Genomic DNA, 18,198 nt, shown 5'->3' with positions numbered 1-18,198 from the left:
CCCTTGAACCTTTCACCCCATGGTTTCAGCATCCATTGCTACTCATTGCCTGAGTCAAGTATTTCATTCAGGGTTGCAAAATCTAATGCAATCCCTCCTTCGACAATTATGAGCTGTCATTCTCCTGTAAAGAAGAGCTTCTTTCCCTCACTGACTAGGGCAGAATAAATTATTTCCCTCTTGAGTGTGTGTGTGCTCGATCAGTTCAGTAGTGTCTGACTCTTGCAACCTTATGGACTGTACCTGCCAAGTTCCTCTGTTCATGGGATTCTCCAGGCAAGAACATTGGAGTGGACTACCAATGCCCTCCTCCAGGGAATCTTCCCAGCTCAGGGACTGAACCCGAGTCTCATGTTCCCTGCATTTCAGGTGGATTTTTACCGCTGAGCCACCGGGGAAGCCCTATTTCCCTCTTACTGCTACTTTTTAAGGGTAAGGATTTGATGCAATAGCTACCTCCAATGGTGACAAATTAGTCCTTTCTATTCTGTTTCTTTTTTCTTTCTGTTTTTGTTTATTTGGGTATCATTGTAAACTCATTGACCCTTAAAAATAGAGCTCAGATGTTTCATTCAAGTGCACTCATTAATTTAAAAAAAGAACTTTTAATTTGGAATAATTTTAGATTTACAGAAAAGTTGCTACAATAGTACAGAGAATTCCCACAAGCAGTTTCCCCATAATGTAATTCAATGTTATAATAACACTTTACATTCCCATGATTCCTTTGACAAGCTGAGAAATCAACATTGGTATACTGCTATTAATAAAACTCCAGACTTTATTTATATTTTACTAGGTTTTCCATGAATGTCCCTTTTCTGTTTCAGGATTCAGTCTAGGATCATTCATTCATTCTTTTTGATGCTTAAAACTGACCTAACAGAACTAAATGGGAGCCTAGTGAGGCTGGGCCCAGATCCTCTTGACATGACCATGACCCCAGCTAGTTTTGTTAAACTTCTTTCTGGACCGTCAAGATGTCCCAAGCTCATCTGGATTTGACTTCCTTGACAACATTTAAAAAGTAGTTGATTTAAAGTGAAGGCTTCCCTGGTAGCTCAGCTGGTAAAGAATCCACCTGCAATGCAAGAGACCTGGGTTCGATCCCTGGTGTTGGGAAGATCCCCTGGAGAAGGACGTGGCACCCCACTCCAGTATTCTTGCCTGGATAATCCCATGGACAGAGGAGCCTGGCGGGCTACGGTCCATGGGGTCTCAAAAAGTTGGACACGACTGAGTGACTAAGCACAGCACAGATTTAAAGTGAAAGTCGGGATTTTCAGTTTTCCTTCTGAAGTCAGCAGATCTGGCAACTTGCCTTCCTGCTTGGCAGAAACTGGCCCAAGCTTAGTAGGGCTGCCCCATTTAGACAGGGCGTGTACCCGTGAGCTTGACAGAAGCCCCACCACTCCCCAGGACCGGTTTGTACCATGCCTTTATGTAAGCCGCCCGGCTTCTGCAGCCCTTTGGGTTAAGAACTTAACACAGACTCTGCTGCTGCCTGCTCTTCCTCCTCCCTCCCATCTTTCCTACGTATGAAGTGGCGTCTAGGTGCCAAGCACTGATGTGAAATGCTGGGCTTCTAAAGGCAGACAAGGCAAATACTGAGGTCATTGGCTTGTTTGATCTTAGAGCCAGGCCTTGACCTTCTTCTGCAAAGTACATTTCCCAGGCACCACTGCCAGTGGCTGGCTGGCTGGTTTCCAGCCGTGTGTGTGTGTGCGCGCGCGCGCGTGTGTGTGTGTGTGTGTGTGTGTGCGCGCGCGCGCGCGCGTGCGTGCTCAGTTGCTCAGTCTTGTCCAACCCTCTGCAGCTCCATGGACTGTAGCCCACCAGGCTCCTCTGTCCGCAAGATTTTCCAGGCAAGAATACTGGAGTGGGTTGCTTTTTCTTTCTCCAGGGGATCTTTCAGACCCAGGGACTGAACTCGTGTCTCTTGTGTTTCCTGCATTGGCAGGTGGAGTCTTTCACTGCACCACCTGGGAAGCCCTCGTTTCCAGCTAAACTGAGCCAAAAACTGGCAGGAGATGGCATGGTGGGCTGAGGAGGAGCCAGAGCTCCTTCCCAACCTCAGAGAGTGTTTTCCAGCAGAGGCTGCGTCTCCTCCATGGTTTAGCTTTTCGCTGGGCAGCCCCTGCTGTGACTCTAGCTCCTCCTGGATGGCCCCAGAGACGGACACCCCTGCCCTCCGTGTATCCCAGCAGTGACAGCAGCTTCCTGCCATTGCTCAGCCCAAGGTGGTTTCACCATCTCCTCTTCTCAGCTCTTAACTCATTTGCAGAATCAATTCCTTGATGAAGTTCGCCCTGTGTGAAATACCTGGACTGGTTTCGATTTTTCTCATAAAACATACCTGGCCCCTGACCTCAGGGAGCATGTACTGGGTCTTTATCTGCGTTTACTTGCTTTGTGACTCTTGGCAAATTACTCAATCTCTCTTAACTTTGTTCTGTCTTCCCGTCAGGAAAATAGGACGAAAATGGTATTTCCCTCATATTCCTGCTGTGAGGATGAAACGCAATGATGCATATAAGGTGGTTAGCTCATTTCCTGGAACCTAACAGTAAGTGTTCAAAAATGTGACCTATTATTCTAGACCACGGTCTATAGACTGTACCCGACACTCCCCTCTCCCCTCCACTGACCAGGGGACACCAAGTGACTTCTTCGTCTATGACTCCATCGACAACGCAGCTTGTGTTCACTGAGCATCTACTATTTCCAAGGTCTTAACTTATTTACTCTTGATAAATGTATCTAAGCCATAGATCTTGCTCTTCTCCCTATTTTCCCGATGAGGTTGAGTAACTTGCTCAAGGTCTCATGGCAGAGGAGGCGTGATGCGAAACTGTGTGGACCGCCTCTGGAGCCCGTGTCCTTTAACCTACACCGTGAACCCTCAATATGCTGCCCTCCATTGTTGCGGCAGGTGAGAAAGGGTCTCTTCCCTCAAACAGTGCACAGTCTAGCTGGAGAGACAGGTTTGTTCATTATTAAGCACAACGCAGTGCTGCACATGCCAATCATTCTTTGCGTGCCTGTGCATCCAATCATTCATTCATTCAGCAAACTCTGGGTATCCATTAGGCACCAATCTGTGCGAAAGGCTGGTGAGGACGTTCAAGGTGGCTTGGGGACCCAGACTTACCTTCTGTAGCCATGGAGTGCAGAGCGGTAACATGGGAGGCTTCTGACATTTCCTCTTTTCATTCCTCCAAAGTACTGCCCTTTATTTTTCTTTTTAAAAATTATTTTTTTAATTGGTGGGAAATTGCTTTATGATTTTGTGTTGTACACCAACTCAAATCAGTCATAATTACATATCCCTTCCTTCTGTCCCTTCCCTCCCTCACCCCCCACCATCACACCTTACTAGGTCATCATGGAACGCCAGGCAGCACAGCACTTTAGAATCAGACATAATTAAGCTTTCCTCCTGCTTCTTGCTTTACTTGCTGTGTGACCTCAAACAGATGACTTAACCTCTCTGGGCTGGTTTATATACATAAAACTGGGGCTAATAAATAATAATAGTGATACCTGCCTCACGCGCTTAATGTTAAGGCAGGAAGATACAATAAATGCAAAGGTCTCTTAGTTGAGTGCTGGCCACACAAAGACGGCTCAGTTATCTGTGGTTACTATTACTTGTTGATGACGATTGTTAATTGCCTGTAGCCAACAATAGAAGGCTGTTGCTCTAAATACTACACCCCTTAGCTTGGCAAAGTTCTGCTGGTCTAACAAACCAGATGCATTCTTTCTGGCTTTCCAACTGACAAGTCTCAGCAGGATGAGAACAATGCTAGTAGGCAAGACAGACGGATACTTAGTGAAGACTGAAAGTCAGCTGTTGTTTTCCAGGTGCTGCGTAGAAGCAGTGAAGAAGCGAGCCGGAAGCTTTGTAGCCTTCCTCCTCCCTGCCAGAGAGCCCAGCCCTGCCTGGCTCCAGATCAGTCATGCCTAGATGGGTTTAAAGAGCTATAACCCGTAGAAGGTATGAATTTCACTCCACAAACTTGTATGTGTAATACATAAAATTGTTTACTTTTCTGTGACAATATCGTTCCTATTTCTGACTTCTTCTAGGAAACAGAAACTTTATCAGTAGGTTCTAAGTCTAAAGGTGAGCTACATGCTGAAGACTCTCAAATTATCTCCAGCATCTTCCCTGAAATCCAAGCACACATCTGTCTATTGACAATCTCACGTCAATAGGCATCTTTAAATGAATAATCATTCAAAACTGAACACTGACATTTTCTTCCCAGCCCTGTTGCTCCTACAGTCTTCTCCATCTCAGTGAGGGCAACCCCATTCTTCAAGTTTTCAGATAGAAGACATCGGAGTCATTTAAAAAAAACACTTTAAAAAAAATTGGGGTGAAATTCACATGACATAAAATTAACCATTTAATTAATTTATTATTATTAAACGATGTTTTTGATGTGGACCATTTTTGAAGTCTTTATTGAACTTGTTACAATATTGCTTCTTTTTAAAATTTGTTTATTTTTTGGCTGTTTGAACTCTTTGTTGGTGCGCGTGGGCTTTCTTTAGCTGCGATGGGAGGGGGATACTCTTCCTCGTGGTGCACAGGCTTCTCCTGTGAAGCCCTCTCACCCATCACGGGCTATAGGGTGTATGCGTTCAGTAGGTTGCAGTTTGTGGGCTCAGTAGTTGCGGTGCACAGGTTTAGTTGCCCCTCAGTGTATGAAATCTTCCTGGACCACAAATCGAACCTGTCTTCCCTGCAATGGCAGGCAGATTTTTATCCACTATACCACCAGGAAAATCTTCCTCTTTTTTTTTTTTTTTAATGTTTTGGGTTTTTGGCCAAGGCCAGTTCCCTGACCAGGGATTGAACCCAGCACACCCAGGATCAGAAAATGAAGATGTTTTTGGACTGCTACTGTACTGCCAGGGAAAACCCGAAACTGACCATTTTAGAGCGAACAATTTCATGGCATTAAGTTCATTCGCAGTGTCCAGGAGCCACTGAAATGAAGTGAAGTGAAAGTCGCTCAGTCATGTCCAGCTCTTTGCCACCCCATGGACTATACCCTGCAGGCAGATTCTATACCAGCTGAACCACAGGGGAAGCCTACCTCTATCTAATTCCAAATATCTTTTATCACCCTGTGAGAAAACCCATACCCATTAAGCAGTCATTTCCCTTTCTCCATCTTCCTCTAATCCCTGGCAATTACTAATCTACTTTCTGTCTCTGTGGATTTACCTATTCTGAGTATTTTGTATAAATGAAATCATATAACATGTGGCCTCTCCTGTCTGGCTTCTTTCACTAACAAAATGCTTTTGAGGTTCAGGCTTCCCTGATGGCTCAGACGGTAAAGAATTTGCCTGAAATGTGGGAGAGACCTGAGTTCGATCCCTGGGTTGGGAAGATCCCCTGGAGAAGGGAATGGCAACCCACTCCAGTATTCTTGCCTGGAGAATCCCATGGACAGAGGAGCCTGGTGGGCTATACTGTCCATGGGGCTGCAAAGAGTTGGATGTGACTGAGCGACTAACACTTTCTCTTTCATGTTGCCGCATGTGTCAGCACTTCATTCCGTCTCATAGCTGAAGAATGCTCTGGAGATAGTCTCGATTACTCTGTCTTTACACTCCACAATCAGCCAGCTAAACAAGCCAGTTGGCTACCTTCAAAATATTTCTTTTCTCTCTCTTGTTTTTGACCCCACCACTCGGCTTGGCTTGCAGCATCTTAGTTCCCCAATGAGGGACTGAACACATGCCCCTGCAATGGAAGAGTGGAGTCCTAACCGCTGGACTGCCAAGGAACTCCTCAAAATATTTCTAGAATGGATTCACTACTTGTCATCTCTATTGCACCTCCTTGTCCCATCCAGACCATCGCCTCTCACCTGGATTATCACATTTTCTTGTTTCTGTCCTTCTTATCCCCAGACCCCAACCTTTCTGTCCAGTTTTCCTCTCCACCCAGAATCCAGAGTGATTCAGTTAAAGCTTAAGGCACATCATGTCCCTCCTGTGATCAAAACCCTCCAGCGCCCCTGCCCTCATCTCATTCACGATCAAAGTTGACATCTCCCAGCCTCTGATCACATCTCTGAGTTCAACTCTGCCATCATCAGTGTTGTCGTCCCACTCGGGCCAGCATCCTGGCTCTCAACACACATGATCACGTCTCTCCTACCTCAGGCCCTTTGTACTCAGGCTCTTTCTAGAATATGCAATTGATGGCTTTGGGCCCCTAATTTCCTTTACCTTTCTGCACATTTCACCCTGTGGACCACTCACACCTTCATGAAATGGTTTCTGTTCTTGCATTTCTTGATGCCATGCGCTCATTTTTTTTTTTTTGGTCCCTGCATACCTGGCCGTTTCCTTTCAGATGCCTGTGTGAGCTCCATTTCCTCTGTGCATCCCTTACATGTTGGCATTTCACAAGTTTTCATGAAAGTCCTCTTCTCTCCTTTCTCCTCTCCCTGCAGTGAGCTCACTTTCATGAATACATGAGCCTAAGTCCTTTCCTTAATCTTCAGACTCACGCGCAATTGCCTTCAGGGCATCTCTCTATAAACACCCCGGAGGCACTGCAAACTCACAAGTCCAGGGTGAAACAACCCTCCCAACAGCCAGGTTGTTCTTGGCAAATAGAATCCCCCACCACTCAGCTGTCCAACATAGAAACCCAACATAGAAATGAACTTGATTCATTTTTTTCTTTTGCTTATTTGTACATCTAATCCATCACCAATCCATAAACCCCACTTCCTGATATCTAGAACTGTCTACTTCTCTCTACAGCCACTCCCATAGTTCAGTGTCATCTTTTCTCACACAGCTGGTCTTCCGGCATCTCCTCTGGCCCCCTTCCAGTTTATTCTCTACACAGAAGCCAGAGAGACATCTCTGGAATACGAACGTGATCCTCGGTTGCTAAACCTGCCACGGCTTTGTTGACCCTTGGGAGAAATTCCCTAACCCGGCTTATGATACCGTGCCTGTTCCCCCAACCTCACCCCTCATGATGGCTCCACCACCAGGCTTGCCTTCCGCCCTCTGCAGAGCTGATTCTCCTCAGTGTACCGTGGTTGTCAAGGCTTCACAGTTTTTGCTTATATTAATGTCTGTCTGCAATACAGCCCTTCCCACTCTCTCCTGGCTCTCTTCATCCTGTAACTCATAATATATCCCCTAGGTATATTTCTATATACAGAAACCACCCCTCCAGAAGTTTCCCCCATTTTCCCAAGTCTGGAGCACTGTAGACTACTATGTGTTCACCAAACTCTGGTTCTTTTTCTCCTTGGGCTCACAGTTGAACGTTTCCCAGGTTCCCATGCCTGGGATGGGTGGGGTCACGTGACTGAGTTCCAGTCAATGAAAAGTTTCTCGAAGAGTGAGGAACATTTGTTCAAGGCTTAAGGGCTTCCCTGGTGGTTCAGACGGTAAAGAATTTGCCTGCAATGAGGGAGACCTGGGTTCAATCGCTGGGTTGGGAAGATCTCCTGGAGGAGCACATGGCAACCCACTCTAGTATTCTTGCCTGGAAAATCCCCATGGATAGAGGAGCCTGGTGGGGTACAGTCCATGGGGTCACAAAGAGTCATACACGACTGAGGGACTAAGCACAGCCCAGCATTCAAGGTTTAAAGCATACCCCCAAACCTCTCACAGTTTCTATTTCCCTCCTCTGCCTGGTGGATGCAAGGAACCCTATGGAGAACTCTGACACCCTGGGAGAGGGCAGTGGAGCAATTAGATAGAAAGAACCTGGGTCCCTGAATGACTGTGTGGAGCAGAGTCCCACCAGCCTTCTCCCCAACCAGCATGGGATTATAACATGAGAAATAAACTTTGTTGGGTTAAGTCACTGAGACTTGCTGGTTTGTTAAATAGCAGTTAGCCTGCCCTGGCAAATATATTTAAATGAATTGTTCTCCCCTCTCCTACCCCACCCCCATTCTCCCATATCATTTTTTTACCTCCCACCACAGCACTTATCATATTAAATAACAACAGCCTCTCACCTGTCTGCGTCTTCACCCGTGGGAGAATAGGGATGGATCAGGCCTGTCTTAAGTATGAATGGGCACTCAGCTCAGCACCTGGAGTGTCACAGCCACTAAATAAATATTTATGGAATTGCTTTGTGGCTGTTGAATTCTCTTTCCCTAGGTGCCTATTTTGGTAACTTGCCCACGACTGGGATTCCTCCTTCACCTCCCCAGTCCTTTCCTATTACTCAGGACCTGCCTTTGAACCAGCCCAATAGCTGGGACTCCCTGATGACACAGCTCCCGAAGCGAACTGCCCGCTGCCCCTCCGATTTCCCAATATTGCCACAGCTCCCAAGCCTGGGTCTCCACCCACCTGTCAGGATCCTGGACACTGTTTGATTTTCTCATGCCTGCTGTCTGCCTTCTGGATGTCACCTTTGCGTCTGCTGGACTGGTTTTCTTCTCAAGCCCTGGAACTTTCTTTGCGACAAGCTGAGGCTCTGGCAGTGGGGCAATCACCAAGCTACGTTGTTAGCAAAAAGAAGTTGGGGATAGAAAACAGGGTACATGAAAAAATAAAAAAAGATATAGATACACTGGAGTTTGCATGAAAACATTTTTATAAGAACACTTCAGAAACTGGAAATAGCACAGTGTAGGGTGGGAGGAGAGTAGAGTCCTGGCCCCAGTCGGGACGGGGGGGCGGGGGGGGGGAGAGGGATTTAACTTTTACTCCCTCTACTGCGGAGTAGGCTTCATAATGGCTCCCTACCCCCCTCTCCAGCAAAGATGTTCACATCCTAACTCCCAGAATCCATGAACCTTGCCTTATGTGGCAAAAGGGATTTTGCAGATGTGATTAAGTTAAGGACCTTGACAGGGAGCGATTATCCTGGATTATCTGGGTGGGCTTAATGCAATCAATCACAAAAGTCCTGCTTACAAGAGGAATGCTGGAGCATCAGATAGAGGAGCAGATGCGATGTTGGAAGCAGAGCTGGGGAGGGAGGGGCGAGGTGAGAAAAGAGAGAAATGGACAGACAGGCTTTAAGCTGTTCCTCTGCTGGCTTTTGGTGCTTGTTTGGTTGTGTGCCTGTTCACATTTTCAGGTTCAAGATTCCTCAGCTTCAAGTCTTGGATGTAGGAGGCAGAAAGAAAACCCAAGGATTTCAACACTGTGTCTCCTGATCCCAGCATCCCTCTGTCTGCTTCCTTCTTTCCACCTGGCAGTCTTCCCATGTTTGTATTATATATAATGTCCAGAGTCTTTAATTACACTTTGTGGGAGGAATAGAGAGAAGGACTTCACTCTGAAAGTAAGTCACCAGTATCTTTTAAAAATATATTTATTTAACTAAATTTATTTGACTGTTCTGAGTCTTGGTTGCGGCATGCGGGATCTAGTTCCCTGACCAGGGATCCATCCTGAGCCCCCTGCATTGTGGGTGTGAAGTCTTAGCCATTGGACTGCCAGGCAAGTCCCCACCAGAAGCTTTTCAAGTTTTACCAGGTGACTGTAATATGCAACCAGAGTTAAGAATCACTGTGATCAAAGAGGGTATGGAGGTGAGGAACAGCATGATCAAATATAATTTACAAAGCACAAATACATACGCATAAAAAGCATCTGGAAGAAAAAGTAACAAAATGTTAATGTCATTGTCTTTGGGTGGTAGGATTACAAGTGATTTTTAATTATAATTTTTTATTTTGAAATAGTTTTAAGACTCACACAGGGAGACCCCATGCACCCTTCACCCAGCTTCCCCCACGATAACATCTTACTCACTGTTATAACATTATTAATTCAGGAACAGGCATTACTCAGATGTCTCCAGTTGTTAAATTACATGCAGCTTTAGTATTCTCTATTTTGTTAATCTGAACATATCACCTGTGTAACAGCAAAGAATTTTGAAAACACTCAATTCTTCCTTTAGTGGATCTGAACCTTTTGCTTCCTAGGGTCTTTCCTATGTTTTCTCTTCTGAATTCATTCTCCATCCAGGTCACAGACACCCTCCACAGGACAACCAAAGGATGGAAGGTAAATGGGACAGACCTTCACTGTCCTGAAAATCCATTCATTCAATAAATCTCTTTGACATGCCTGCTGTGGGCCAGGAATCAATGGAAAGCAACCTCTAATACAGATTTCATTGTCTATATTTAAATTTTTCTGTATATTATGATGTTTTGACATCTTAGAAGAAGTCTGGGACTTCCCTGGTGGTCCAGTGGCTAAGACTCCTCGCTCCCAATGCAGGGGGTCTGGGTTTGATCCCTGGTCAGGGAACTAGATCCCACATGCTGCAATGAAGATCAAAGACCCCACATGCTGCAATTAAAGACCTGGCACTGCCAAATAAATAAACATTAAAAAAAAAAAAAGAGAGAGAGAGAGAGTGTCTGGCTGAGGAGAGATTGCCCTTTCTGGGCAGAGCCAATTAGAGACAGGAAGAGACTCAGTCTTTCATATACAAGCGAACCCATCCAGAGCCTGGCTGCTCTCTCTGGCCCCCACACCATATAATATTCCAGATATTATTGTTCCAGAAGTACTATTCCAGGTCTTAATCGTCCCAGAGTCAGATACCAGGTAACTCAGGGCCACCCCTATAGCTAAGAGCCTGCTGAAATTATTCAGACTAGAGCATCCCAGTCATGCTTTCTCCTTGCTCCTGCCTTCTGCCTGCTGACCATACTGGGCTTTCCCCAGTGGCCCTGTTTCTAGGATCAGTTATAGAATAAACTGTTTTCCTGAGTCTCTCCTGTGTTCCCTCTTGTGGCCACAGCTGATTGGCCATCACAGAAGAGAACCTGGAACAAGCTTCCTCCACCGTAGTGCACACTCTAGTGTATGAGACAGACATTAGTATTATACCCACAAGTGTAAAATTATAACCATGTGGAAATTCTATGAGGGAGACGTTCGTGGTGCTCAGAGTATTTTAACAGGGAGATGTGGGCCAGGCTTGGGGGTCTGAGACAGTCTCCTTGAGGAAATGACATGTGGGTGAGATCTGAAAGGGTGATCAGTAGAAATTAACCAGGAACTGGGGGAAGGCTTTCCAGGCAGAAGCACCAGCTGGTGTAGAGGCTTCACTTCTGGAGCCCGTGTGCACTGTTATCGGCTATCCCCTGCTTGCTCAAGATTGAGTGGGTAGGGTGGGTTTTAGGCACCAGATTTTCAGTTTTAAAACTGCAACAGTCTTGGGGCACCTGTTCTAGTTCACCAGGGACGGGGGAGTCCTGAGACACAGGATTTCAGTGCTAGTCCTGAGGAAGTTCTGGGCAAACTAGAACAGTTTGGTCACCCTGTGTGACACCTTCAAGAAACGGAAAAAAGTTCTTAGAGTGAGTGTCCTCAGAAGTAGGCCCTGAGAAGAGGATTCCTGTGCAAGATATTTATTTGGAAGAGTAGGGAAAGTGGAAAATGAGATGGGGAAGCCAATTAAGGGGACAGTCTTGCTCCAGGGTAGGGTATCCAGAGAAATTGGACATGCAGGGGATAGGTCAGTAGATAGATAGACATGGACGGGTAAGCAGATAAATAGAGAGATATGGATGGGTAGTCAAATGCATGCATAGATGGATGGATGGATACACACATGCATAGATATATTGAGATATTTATATTAAGGAATTAACCCACATGAATGTGAGGGCTGGCAAATCTGAAACCTGTAGAGTAGGCTGGCAGGTTGGAGACTCAGGCTAGAGCTGATGCAAGCTTAAGGCAGAATTTCTCCTTTGAGAAACTCAGATTTTACACCAGGCCTTGAACTGATGGAAGCCCATCCATATTACTGACTGTAATCTCCTTTCAGTTCAGTTCAGGTGCTCAGTCATGTCTGACTCTTTGCAACCCCATGAATCGCAGCACGCCAGGCCTCCCTGTCCACCACCAACTCCAGGAGCTGACTCAGACTCATCCATCGAGTCTGTGATGCCATTCAGCCATCTCATCCTCTGTCGTCCCCTTCTCCTCCTGCTCCCAATCCATCCAAGCATCAGAGTCTTTTCCAATGAGTCAATTCTTTGCATGAGGTGGCCAAAGTACTGGAGTTTCAGCTTTAGCATCAGTCCTTCCAAAGAAATCCCAGGGTTGATCTCCTTCAGAACGGACTGGTTGGATCTCCTTGCAGTCCAAGGGACTCCCAAGAGTCTTCTCCAACACCACACTTCAAAAGCATCAATTCTTCAGGGCTCTGCCTTCTTCACAGTCCAACTCTCACATCCATACATGACTACTGCAAAACCCTAGCCTTGACTAGACGGACCTTAGTCGGCAAAGTAATGTCTCTGCTTTTGAATACAATATTTAGATTGGTCATAACTTTTCTTCCAAGAGTAAGCGTCTTTTAATTTCATGGCTGCAGTCACCATCTGCAGTGATTTTGGAGCCCCCCAAAATAAAGTCTGACACTGTTTCCACTGTTTCCCCATCTATTTCCCATGAAGTGATGGGACCGGATGCCATGATCTTCGTTTTCTGAATGTTGAGCTTTAAGCCAACTTTTTCACTCTCCTCTTTCATGTTCATCAAGAAGCTTTTGAGTTCCTCTTCACTTTCTGCCATAAGGGTGGTGTCATCTGCATGTCTGAGGTTATTGATATTTCTCCCAGCAATCTTGATTCCAGTTTGTGCTTCCTCCAGCCCAGCGTTTCTCATGATGTACTCTGCATAGAAGTTAAATAAGCAGGGTGACAATATACAGCCTTGACGTACTCCTTTTCCTATTTGGAACCAGTCTGTTGTTCCATGTCCAGTTCTAACTGTTGCTTCCTGACCTGCATACAGATTTCTCAAGAGGCAGTTCAGGTGGTCTGGTATTCCCATCTCTTTCAGAATTTTCCACAGTAATCTCCTTTACTTAAAGTCAACTGACTATAGATGTTAATCACATCTACCAAATACAGTCACATTTTAGTTAGTATTTGATGGAATAACTGGGTAATACTGTTACCAAATCTAAGCTTGCTCTGCCAGGAAGACCCTATGAACTGCAGCATGCCAGGCTTCCCTGTCCTTCACTATCTCCAGGAGCTTGCCCAAACTCATGTCCATGGAGTTGATGATGTCATCCAACCAACTCATTCTTTGTCACCCTCTTCTCCTGCCCTCAATCTTTGCCAGCATCAGGTTTTGTTCCAATTAGTCAGCTCTTTACATCAGGCAGCCAAAGTACTGGAGCTTCAGCTTCAGAATCAATCCTTCTCATGAATATTCAGAGTTGATTTCCTTTAGGATTGACTGGTTTGATCTCCTTGCAGTCCAAGGGACTCTCAAGAGCCTTCTCCAGCACCAGTTTGAAGGCATCAACTCTTCAGTGCTCAGCCTTTTTTATTGTCCAACTCTCACATCTGTACATGACTATTGGAAAAACCATAGCTTCAAGTATACGAAAATTGTTGGCAAAATGATGTCTTTGCTTTCTAATACACTGTCTAGGTTTGACATAGCTTTTCTTCCAAGGAGCAAGTTTTCTGAATTCCATGGCTATCATCACTATCCACAGTGATTTTGGAGCCCAGGAAAATAAAGTCTGTCTCTGTTTACATTTTTCCCCCATTTGTTTGCCACAAAGCAATGGGACCAGATGCCATGATCTTAGTTTTTTTGAATGTTGAGTTTTAAGCCAACTTTTTCACTCTCCTCTTTCACCTTTGTCAAGAGGCTCTTTAGTTCCTTTTTGCTTTCTGCCATTAGGGTGGTATCATCTGTATATCTGAGGTTATTGATGTTTCTCCTGGAAATCTTGATTCCAGCTTGTGATTCATCCAGCCTGGTGTTTTACATGATATTTTCTGCATAGAAGTTAAATAAACAAGGTGACAGTATACAGCCTTGATGTACCCCTTTCCCAATTTTGAAGCAGTCCATCGTTCCATATGCAATTCTAACTGTTGCTTCTTGACTTACATAGCTGGTTGAGACAGGTCATTATGTATGATTATAATATCAACAGCAACAAAAAAGCAAGTCAAAGAAACTTTGGAAAGTTCCCAAGCATGGAATTAGAACTGGCTTTTCTCTGCCATGGTAACCCCTTAGCCAAATAGACATAGAAAATTAACACTCAAGCCGGTGCCTCCTGTGGGTTTAATCCTGCTGGGGCACACTAGGAGACAGCGACACACCAGAGACATGTCAGAGTGATTCACTCAGGCGAGGAACATTGGGTATTTACACTCAGACTCTCATCATCCATTGTCTGATAACTGCTGGCGGCGGGGGGTGGGGTGAGGGGGGGAAGTGGAGGGAGGGAAGTAGGAGAGGAGTTTCAGAGGCCAGAGGAAGAACTCAGGCAAGACAGAGTCCTGAGGTGGTTTGGAAGAGGGAAAGGGTGGAATGTCCACTACACAGAAGGCCCCTGCAAATCAAGTACAGAGAGTAAAGTAAAAAGGGATCCAGCTATAAAGAGTCACGTAAGGCTGAGTGAGGATTTAGGCTTTAAATCAAGAACAATGGAAAGGCATTATGTTTGGGGTGGGGGGATAGGAGGGGTAAGGAGAGGCATAATGGCCAGTGGAAAGATCAAAAGATCTTTCTATTGATTCTGATCCATAAGCATCAATGGAACATAATAGCCCAAAATAAACCAACACACCCTGGTCTATCAAAGATTTTTTGAAAACACAGATCTGGTCATTATGCCTCTTCTTAACCCCACCCCTCTTTGACAAAGGAGGCAAAAATACAAAAATGGGACAGAGCAACCTCTTCAGCAAATGGTACTGGGAAAGTTGGACAGCTGCAAGTAAATCCGTGAAGTCAGACCACATCCTCACGCAATGCACAAGAAGAAACTCCTAATGGCTTAAACCTAAGAGATGACACTATAAAACTCCTAGAAGAGAGCATAGACAAACCATTTTCTGACATAAATCCTACCAATGTTTCCTTAGGTCAATCTCCCAAAGCAGTAGAAATCAAAACAAAAATAAACAAATGGAATATAATCAAACATTCAAGATTTTGCCCACCAAAGGAAACCATTAAAAAAAGGACAACCTACAAAATGGGAGAAAATATTTGTAAATGATATGACTGATAAAGGTTTATTTGTAAAACACAAAAACAACTCATTCAACTCAACAACAAAAAAACAAACAACACAATTAGAAAAAGGGCATAAGACCTTAATGTACATTTCTCCAAAGAAGGCATACAGATGGCCAGTAGGCACATAAAAAGATGGTTACCATCACTAATTACTAGAGAAATGCAAATCAAAACTACAATGAGGTACCACCTCACACTGGTCAGAAGACTATCATTAAAGAAGTATACAAATAACAAATGCTGGAGAGTGTGGGGAAAAAGGAACCCTCCCATCCTCTTGGTAGGAGTATAAATTGGTGCACCCACTTTGGAAAATAGTATGGTGTCTCCTCAGAAAACTAAAAATAGAGCTACCATATGATTCAGCAATTCTAATCCTGGGCATATATAGAGACAAAATTATAATTCAAAAGGATACATGCACCCCTCTGTTCATAGTAGCACTATTCACAATAGCCAAGATATGGAAACAACCTTATGGTGAATGGATAAAGAAGATGTAGTACAGGACCTCCCTGGTGGTCTGGTGGTTAAGAATCTGCCTGCCAATGCAGGGGACACGGGTTCAATCCCTGTTCCAGGAAGATTCCACAAGCCATGGGGCAACTAAGCCCATGTGCCACAGCTACTGAAGCTCATGCACCCTAGAGCCTGTGCTCAGCGACAAAAGAGGCCACTGCAATGAGAAGCCCATGCACCATAGCTAGAGGGTAGGTCTCACTCACCACAACCAGAGAAAGCCCATGCACAGCAACGAAGACCCAGCATGGCTGAAAATAAAAAAAAAACAGAGTTGTGGTACATATATACATGTATACAATGGAATACTACTCAGCCATAAAAAATAACGTGCAGCAACATGGATGCAACTAGAGATTCATACTAAGTGAAGTAAGTCAGAAAGAGAAAGACAAATGCCACATGACATTACTTGCATGTGCAGTCTAAAATGTGGGATAAATGGGGCCTGCTGAGTTGAGGTATTGAAACAGCCTCTTCATAGTATGAGGTCTGGTCTGAAATCCTGGGAGAAAGGCCTCTGCATGAGGCTCACTTTGAGGAAGTGAAAACAGACTAAGAATAAGGGAAAAAAGTTCTCAGAGTTCTGAACCTGAGAGTTGCCACCCCTGGGACAGAATTCCTATGAAGCCTCCAGGCACCCAGTAAATGCTGTAGGGCTAAGGTGATAAGAGATGTTCAACAGACAACTTAGGAGCAGGAGCCCAGAAGAAGATCCTTAGAGCAGATGTCGGGAACTTGGAAAAATTCCCCAGAAATACCTGGGAAGGGCAGGCTGGTATAAGGCTGCAACTCCAGTGGATCAACTAGGAGAAGAGCTCAAACAATTGTAATGCAACTATTAATGGAAGGTGGAGAATGCCAGGACAGTTCAGTTCAGTTCAGTCACTCAGTCATGTCCGACTCTTTGCGACCCCATGAACCGCAGCACACCAGGCCTCCCTGTCCGTCACCAACTCCTGGAGTCCACCCAAACCCATGTCCATTGAGTCGGTGATGCCATCCAACCATCTCATCCTCCGTCATCCCCTTCTCCTCCTGCCCTCAATCTTTCCCAGCATCAGGGTCTTTTCCAATGAGTCAACTGTTTGCATCAGGTGGCCAAAGTATTGGAGTTTCAGCTTCAGCATCAGTCCTCCCAATGAACACCCAGAACTGATCTCCTTTAGGATGGACTGGTTGTGCCTCCTTGCAGTCCAAGGGACTCTCAAGAGTCTTCTCCAACACCACCCCATCTATTTCCCATGAAGTGCTGGGACCAGATACCATGATCTTAGTTTTCTGGCCAACTTTTTCACTCTCCTCTTTCACTTTCATCAAGAGGCTCTTTAGTTCCTCTTCAATTTCTGCCATAAGGGTGGTATCATTTGCATATCTGAGGTTATCAATATTTCTCCCATCAATCTTGATTCCAGCTTGTGCTTCTTCCAGCCCGGCGTTTCTCATGATGTACTCTGCATATAAGTTAAATAAGCAGGGTGACAGTATACAGCCTTGACATACTCCTTTTCCTGTTTGGAAACCAGTCTGTTGTTCCATGTCCAGTTCAAACTGTTGCTTCCTGACCTGCATATAGGTTTCTCAAGAGGCAGGTCAGGTGGTCTGGTATTCTCATCTCTTTCAGAATTTTCCACAGATTATTGTGACCCACACAGCCAAAGGCTTTGGCATAGTCAATAAAGCAGGAATAGATGTTTTTCTAGAACTCCCTTGCTTTTTTGATGATCCAGTGGACGTTGGCAATTTGATCTCTGGTTCCTCTGCTTTTTCTAAAACCAGCTTGAACATCTGGATGTTCACGGTTCACGTATTGCTGAAGTCTGGCTTGGAGAATTTTGAGCATTACTTTACTAGTGTATGAGATGAGTGCAACTGTGGTAGTTTGAGCATTGTTTGGCATTGCCTTTCTTTAGGATTGGAATAAAAACTGATCTTTTTCTGTCCTGTGGCCACTGCTGAGTTTTCCAAATTTGCTGGCATATTGAGTGCAGCACTTTCACAGCATCATTTTTCAGGATTTGAAATAGCTCAACTGGAATTCCATCACCCCCACTAGCTTTGTTCATAGTGATGCTTTCTAAGGACCACTTGACTTCACATTCCAGGATGTCTGGCTCTAGGTGAGTATTATCACCACCGTGATTATCTTGGTCATGAAGATCTTTTTTGTATAGTTCTTCTGTATTTTCTTGCCATCTCTTCTTAATATCTTCTGCTTCTGTTAGGTCCATACCATTTCTGTCCTTGATTGAGCCCATCTTTGCATGAAATGTTCCCTTGGTATCTCTAATTTTCTTGAAGAGATCTCTAGTCTTTCCCATTCTATTGTTTTCCTCTATTTCTTTGCACTGATTGCTGAGGAAGGCTTTCTTATCTCTCCTTGCTATTCTTTGGAACTCTGCATTCAAATGGGTATATCTTTCCTTTTCTCCTTTGCTTTTTGCTTCCTTTGTTTTGACAGCTATTTGCCATGACAGGTGGGTTACAATCAGTTCAACAGCCTTGACCATGAACAAAACAGACATGGTCTTGAACGGATACAGCAACTGTGCACAAACATAAAGTTGATTCTAACAGAGATTAGAGTCTGTGAAAGTGTCAGCAAACTTTTTC

Source organism: Ovis canadensis, chromosome 24 (genome assembly GCF_042477335.2).
Source record: "Ovis canadensis isolate MfBH-ARS-UI-01 breed Bighorn chromosome 24, ARS-UI_OviCan_v2, whole genome shotgun sequence".
NCBI classification, from domain to species: Eukaryota; Metazoa; Chordata; class Mammalia; order Artiodactyla; family Bovidae; genus Ovis; species Ovis canadensis.
The sequence above is the reverse complement of the archived record's forward strand: the minus strand, read 5'-3'. Positions refer to the sequence as shown.